The sequence below is a fragment of the Mus caroli genome, unplaced genomic scaffold (genome assembly GCF_978045245.1).
Source record: "Mus caroli unplaced genomic scaffold, Mus_caroli_1 scaffold_9, whole genome shotgun sequence".
NCBI classification, from domain to species: Eukaryota; Metazoa; Chordata; class Mammalia; order Rodentia; family Muridae; genus Mus; species Mus caroli.
In genome coordinates, this window is record NW_028227264.1 from 50,633,894 (window position 1) to 50,642,045 (window position 8,152).

Genomic DNA, 8,152 nt, shown 5'->3' on the forward strand with positions numbered 1-8,152 from the left:
CTTTTCTATCAGTTCTTTTCCGAGTGCAATATATATGTGAATATATTTGAAGCCCCATTCAAATGTTAGTCTTTGTTCTCATTAGTGAAAATTTCTTGTACAATGGTTAAGGAAGCTTTTCATCCAATACCCTCATGGCAGAGAAAATAAATAGTAGGGATGATTAAGTTGAGCAAAGAAGCCACCAAAGATAGAACTTTCTTCAGTGGTGTGTGTTTTAAATTAAAATTTCACACTGATTTATACATTATTCAATTTATGTTTATTATTTTCTGTCTTCAAGATATTTATGAAAATTGAAATTCTTTGAGAAGAGCTCCATGTGTCTTTTGGTTTCTGAGACTCCCTAACACACTGGCACTTCCTTGCCCAACACAGAAATACATAAATAAGAGAATTTATACACATTTTTTCTTGCTACTACAAGTGTTAGATGTATAGTTCTGTCTAAAACAAATTAGTTATGTGTGAGTAATGATTTATGTGCTCTAACACATAACTAATGTGTCTATAGTCTTAGCTCCCAAGCTGCAAGGGCTTGAGAAAGAAGCTGGTCTTTTACATGAGGGAACTCTCCGGGAGGGGCACACTGACAGGAAAAGACAAGAGTTGGGGCTTCATCACACTTGGGTTGTGTGTTTTTAGTGCTCCACAGTACTGAACCCAGGGCTGGGTGCTTGTCGCTAATCTGTTTTTGCTCTGATTGCAGCCTTCCACCATAGTATTCATTTATATCTGTGTGCATGCATGCGTGCATGTGTGTGTGTCTGTGTGTGTGCAGGAACTGATCCCAGAGCCTTGCACATACTAGACAAGTTCTCTACCATTTATCAATTTCCCCAGATCTTTCAAAAATGTTTTATTGGAGATAAGATCTCATTATGTTGGCCAAATTAGCTTTGAACTCACTCTGTAGCCCAAGCATGGTTTGAACTTATGATCTTCTTGCTTTAGCTTCTTGAGTAGGTATTACAGGCTTGTACAGCCTACACACACACACACACACACACACACACACACACACACACACACACACACACGTGCGCTCATGCGCATATGCATATGTATATATATGTATATACACATATATGTATATATATGTATACACATACTTTGTTATGTCTAACATTATTTAGCTAATTGGATAATTTGCTCAGCTAAATTTGCTTAATCATAAACACACACATCAATGAATTAGTTACTGTGCTTATCAGTGACCCAGAAATTGTATAATTTTCCATCATATACTTGCAGTTGTTTGATGAATATTAAAATCTGAATTATTGCCAGAGCAACTCAAAAGCATAGGGGGTGGCACAAGTGCTCAAAGCACAGTTTATGACAATAAGCTTGATGTGACTGGTGACAACCCAGTATTAATAATGGATTATCGTAACAACTTGATGCACAGATTTTTGTACTACCTCTGAGCCCGAGCTTTACCTTTATTCTAGGTGTATCTGTTTTTGACAATGAATAAGCATATAGCAGATTTTTCTATTTTTATATCTAAGGCATAGTATTTTTTTATATACTCTGTAAGTTTCCACCAAACACTGTTTTTCAGAACTCAATAAAGAGGATTTGATGTAATAGCCATTATTCAGATTTCCAAGTAGTCACCTTGATGGCTAATGTTCAATGCCAGCTTGAGTGGATTTAAAATCGTGTAGGAGATTAAACCCCAGGCATGTCTGTGGGCATTTCCAAGAAGTATTAACTGGAGAGAGATTCACCCTGAATATGGGCCGTGCGATTTTGAAGGCTTGGACTCAGACCCCATAAAGATCAAGTCAGGGCATCCCCCTTTCCTGATCCTGGAGATGTGAACAAATAGCTTCCCTCTTGTGCCAGCTGTTGTGCCTTCCCCACCATGAGGGAACACAGCCACAAGTGAAGTAAACCCTTTCGTATATTTATACGGAAGCTGTTTCTTATCAAGTACACAGTTACAGAAACAAGAGAAGTAAATTAGACTGTCACGGACAAATGTCTGTGACAAGGTGGGTGTTTATACCGGTTCTAATGTGGATCCAGAAAATGTTTTATGGTTGTTCAGCTGCAACCATTTCCTTCCCAAGACCCTCCACCTCCAAGCCTGGACTGGGTCATGGTTAGTATAGCTTATGCTAATCACTTCTTCTTGGCCACTTTTATTGTGCATTTTTTAGTGTTGGGGATTGAGCTCAAGGTCTTGTACAAATTGGGTAGGTGCTCCACATCTGAGCTAAACCTCCAACACCAACTTTTAATAATTACAAAAGTCACTGAAAATTACTTTAAGACTTTGTGTCTGGGAGTTAGTTAAAATGTAACCCAAGCTAATAAGGATTCACTGGAAATACCGTGAAATTTCAAAATAGGCTCTCTGTCTTCCAGGCTGTGTATTGCTAACTTTAATTGATCAAAGGTTTGTTTTTTATATAAATTGTAGTTAGGTGTCATACAAAGTAATGAGTTCCATTGTGAAGTTTTCATACACTTATTATATTATATTTATTATACTTTCTCCCCCCGTTCCTCCACCCCTCTTGTTGGACCTATTTTTTCATCAAAGTCCCTCCAGCTTCCAACTTACATGCATTCCATCACCTTCTCTGCCATCTCTCTTTTCTTTTAGACCTTTTCTTGCCCTTCATGGTTCCCTTGCTAGTTAAATTTATATGGTTATATTTCACAAGAAAATTCTCTCCTCCCACTGTTATATTCATTCCTAAGGAGTGAAGGTTAGGCTGTTTCCCCATCATTTCCTGTGTTTAGGGGCCTTTAAAAATGTAAAGACTGTGAGTACTCATCGTGATACTATTGTGCTTTGTGGCTTATGTATTTTACATATGTCACTGTGATAAAATATAATTTAAGAATTTTCACAAACTTATCTTTCCAGCAACTCTGCTTTCTGGGAATGTATCCTATTAGTATACTCAGCTGCATAAGAAATAAGCTATACAAAAGAAAGAAAGAAAGAAAGAAAAAAAGAAAGAAAGAGAGAGAGAGAGAGAGAGAGAGAGAGAGAGAGAAAGACAGGAGCTATATACGGAGATATTCATGTGATATTTGTAATAAAATAAAAACAGAATTTATTGATAGAAAACTAACTAAATAAATTTGTATACAGTTGGATTAATAAAAAACCAAGTTGTAAAGTGTGTGAATAATGATTCTGTTACACACACACAGACACATAGACACACACACAGAGACGGACATACACACAGTCATATACACACACCGAGATAATACAGACACAGACACATACCACACACACAGTCATACATACACACAGACACACAAGAGCACAAGAGGCACACACAGAGACACACAGAGACATATACATCTTTAAGTAGCTTTTACATTTTCAAAGGTCTTCAGTGTTACTCTTTCCTCCTCTATCCTGGCCTCCCAACCCACCCTATTTAACCCTTCCTATTCTATTCTTCTTCTTATTATTATTCATCCTTTCATACCCCATGTTGGTATCCTACTAGTTTCTTGCCTCCTATAGGTTTAAATCGAGTTCCCCTATAATTGAAGGGATAATACCAGCCCAAGACATGACAAGCTATTGTACTGTTTTGAGTGAGAGATGCTCTCTACAGAGTCAGATATTTGACTATTTGGTCCCCAGTTGGTCGAGCTGTTTGGGGAGCTGGTACGGACTTGCTGGAGGAAGTATATCACTTGAGGTGGGCTTTGAGAGTTCATAGCCTCAGCTCACTTACAGTTCTTGCTCTACTTCTTTTGTTTTTTAAAAGAATTATTTATTTCATTTATGTATGTGAGTACACTGTAGCTGTCTTCAGACAAGAAGAAGGCATTGGATCCCATTACAGATGGCTGTGAGCCACCATGTGGTTGCTGGGAGTTGAACTCAGGACCTCTGGAAGAGCAGTCAGTGCTCTCAACTGCTGAGCCATCTTTCCAGCCCCTTGCTTTACTTCATGTTTGAGGATGAAGATGTGGGAGCTTCTCATGCCATGCCTCTGTGCCACAATGGACTCTTCTCTCTCTGGAACCATAAGACAAACTAAGCTCTTTCCTCCATAAAGTTGCCTTGGTCATGTTATTTTATCACAGCAACACAAAATTAATTGATACAGCTATTAAATGAAAAGCTCATGGTTCAGTATAGATTACCTATTTTCAAGTTATTGATCAGTAGGGTTTCATAGACTTTTCCCATTACATGTTATTGCTGTTATTCCTGGTTACCCACCAGAACTCAAAGGTAAGACCTCATTGCTGAACACACCACATACGCGAGTCTCAGGACATAAAGATCATAGGTCCTAGGGGAGAACCTAGTACTGTGATTCTTCTGCTATGTGGACGCAGTCCTAGATTACCCTCTGAGGTCTTATCTTTATGCCTAGACTCCACCACAGGAGAGAAGCTTCTTTATGCACTTGATGGTAATTAATACAGGAAGCCATGACTATTCATTGTGCAAAGTCTGAGAGACAGGGGAGTGTTCAACTCCATAGGGGACATCTATATCACACCTTCTTCCACCAGGCTTAGGAATCAGAGTAGAGGAGGGGACAGAAAGATAGCAAGAGAAAGAGGGAGTAGACATTTGCAAAATGATATTTTCCAGCCATGAGCGTAAAATTGAACACAGGAATACACAGTGGCTGGGACTGCAGCTGTGAGACTTGCCCGAAGGAGAAGGAAAATGACTCCATCTGTCCTTCTCTGGACCTCTGTATGTTTTCTGCTTTGTTTCTTATTCCAGGCAATGTCTTATGTACCCAAGACTGGCCTTGAACTCAAACCTTGACCTTTTGATCCTCTTATTTGTCCCTCCTAAGTGCTTGGATTACAAGTATGCCTGTCCTATGCCAGTGCCTGGCAAATACAGAAGTAGATGCTCACAGTCAGCTATTGGATGGAACACAGGGCCCCCAATGGAGGAGCTAGAGAAAGTACCTAAGGAGCTGAAGGGGTCTGCAACCCCATAGGTGGAACAACAATATGAACTAACCAGTACCCCCAGAGCTCGTGTCTCTAGCTGCATATATAGCAGAAGATGGCCTAGTCGACCATCATTGGGAAGAGACGCCCCTTGGTCTTGCAAACTTTATATGCCCAAGTACAGGAGAACACCAGGGCCAAGAAATGGGAGTGGGTGGGTAGGGGAGCAGGGCGGGAGGAGGGTATAGGGGAATTTCAGGATAGCATTTGAAATGTAAATGAAGAAAATATCTAATAAAAATTGGAAAAAACACAACAAGTATGCCTGTCATACCCTGTTAATGCGCTGTGGTATCAAAGTAGGGTTTCATGCATGCTGGGCAGCCTACCAACTGAGCTACATCCCTAGCCAACCTGGAATTATTTTGAGTCTTTCAGTTTTTGTCTCCTAAGCCATTCTGTCCTACAGTTAGAAACTTTACGTTTCAGGAAGACAGATGACTAACAAAAATCTTTCTGTCAAAGCCTGGAGCTTATCCTTGAGACGAACTTAAGGAGCGGGTGAGAATGGATCCAAACCATAATGTTTATTCCATATCTACAGAGTGAAGAGTTTTAACAAATGTGTAAGAAAAAAAAGTTATATTAATTCTCTACAATATTATTCTGCATATAGAAGCAGAAATAATCTCTCCTAAATTTCCCTTTAACTAGAACCAAATAGGACATTGTGAGAAAATTATAGTCTGGGGGCTGGCTAATGGCTTATCAGTTAAGGCCTTAGCCACTCTTCCAGAGCAGCTAGGTTCAATTACCAGCATCCGTATGGTGGCTCACAAGCATGTGTAATTCCAGTTCCAGGGATATGATGTCCCTTTCTGGCTTCTGTAGGTGCCATAGACACATATGATGTACAGACAAACATGCAGGTAAAACTTCCCTATATAAAATAATACAAATATTAAAAATTATTGGCTAATATCTCTCATTAACACAAATGTAAAATATTAATATTACCAAGTCAAATATAAGAATATAAATAAAGAATTATATATCTTCACTGTATAAGACTCATTCCAGGGAAGCAACTGGTTTAGAGTTCAAAGATCAGCTAATGTACTGGACATAGTAATGTGCCAAGGGCCATGCAGGAGGAACGACAAACAACTGTAGAGCTCATGGAATGCTGCCCAGTGGTTATTTCCGCCGCGATGGGTGAGGCTGTCCAATGGTTAGTGCCGCTGCCATGGGCGAGTCTCAGTGTAGTAAGACCCTGAGAACCTTGTGTCCCGAAGAGTGCATGGTGTTGTGGAATTCTGCTCTGCTTGTTGACCCTCACATCCCTCTTAATCTAAGAATTGTATGGAAACGGTAATGGGGCTTCCAGCCCCACACTGGGCACTTTCACTGGCACTCAACAATAATACTGCATTGCTGCTGGAGTAGATTAAAGATTCAATCACCACTCCAGGAATGAACTTAGAAATGTAGATTGCCAGCATTGACCACCACCTGTAGAGAGCATTTGGAAAAATACAATTGTTAGTTAATGTCGTAGTTAGGGTTTTACTGCTGTGAACAGACACCATGACCAAGGCAACTCTTATTGGGGCTGGATTACATACAGGTTCAGAGGTTCAGTCCATTATCATCAAGATGGGAACCTGGTAGAATACAGGTAGGCATGGCTTAGGAGTAGCTGAGAATTCTAGCTACATCTTCATCTGAAGGCTGCTAGCAGAATACTGGCTTCCAGGTAGCTAGGATGAGGGTCTAAAAGCCCACGGTTATAGTGACACACCTTCGCTAACAGGGCCGCATCTTGTAATAGTGCCAGTCCCAGGACTAAGGATATACAAACCTTCACAGTAAAGCTAGTTTAAAATGCTCTATTTCAATAATCTTCATTGTATTTGTTTGTTTTTATTCTTTAAGATCTAGAAGATGGGCCCATCTCTCTTTTTTATTTTTTTCAGAGTGGAAATTTTTATATCAACTACTTTCAGCAAGAAAACAAGTGAATACTTAGAAACATGAACAGTGTTTTCAGTAATTGCGGCGAGGGGAGGGAGGATAAAGGGAAGACTGTGGGTTTTGCCTCTTTGTCAAAGCAGAAGCAGGACCCTAAAGAAAGAGCCAACTTCCCTGCCTTCATCTGGGAACCCAGAGACTACACTCTGGCAAGTTTAGGACAGTAGCTGAGGTGCAGGGTGGGGGCAGCTAAAGCCTAAGTCAGAGAAGAGGTGAACAGAAGTCCAGGACCTGTCAAGGTGCATCACCATGGGAGTGTCATGTTCTGAGGATTCTACAGAAAGCTCATCACCATGGCAGAGACTGAAAGCATGAAGCCACTCATCCAATGTTCGGTGTCCTCCATGTTCTGGGAGTTGGCAGAGCTATTGAAGGAACAGAAGGTGGTGGTCCCCCAAGCACAACACTTTCTCTCTCTCTCTCTCTCTCTCTCTCTGCACATCACTTTCTCTCTCTCTCTCTCTCTCTCTCTCTCTCTCTCTCTCTCTCTCTCTCTCTCTCTCTCTCTCTCTCTCTCGTTAAATTACTGAGAACTCACCCCAGACCAGACACAGGAAGCATCCGAAGTATACCATTGCTTTAGTTCTTATAACAATGAGAAGCCAGAGGCAGCATTTACCAGGAACCAGGAACGATGAACATCATTAGGAACCACCACGACGCTATCTCCTGTTTGATGAGGTTGCAAGAATGAGAATAAGGGGCTAGGTGGGCTTAATCAGGCTTGTTGAGTCAGAGCCTGGCAGGTATTCATTATTGTTTAAATTGTTTTAAAATTATTTTCAACATTTCATCATCATCACCATCATCATCATTGTCGTCACGCATGGGTGGCTTGCCTGCATGTGTGTCTATGTACCACACTTACACAGTACCCACAGAGGTCAGAACATGATCTCAGATCCCCTAGGGCTGGAGTTAGAGAAGGTTGTGTGCTGCTATGTGGGTGGTGGGAATAGAACCTGGGTCCTGTGGAAGAGCAGCCAGTGCACTTAACTAACAAACCATCCATCCATCATCTCTCTAGTCCTTTGATTCACTCTTCTTAATTATCTATAGACTGATATTTTTTTTCATCAAAGCAAAATGGTTTCATCTGGCATACACATATTATCTGTTCAATGTGATAATTAAGTTAAATAATGCATTTTATAAGTGAAAAGTAAAGAAAAATTTGAATCTGTGATATTTGGAACTTCATACCTAT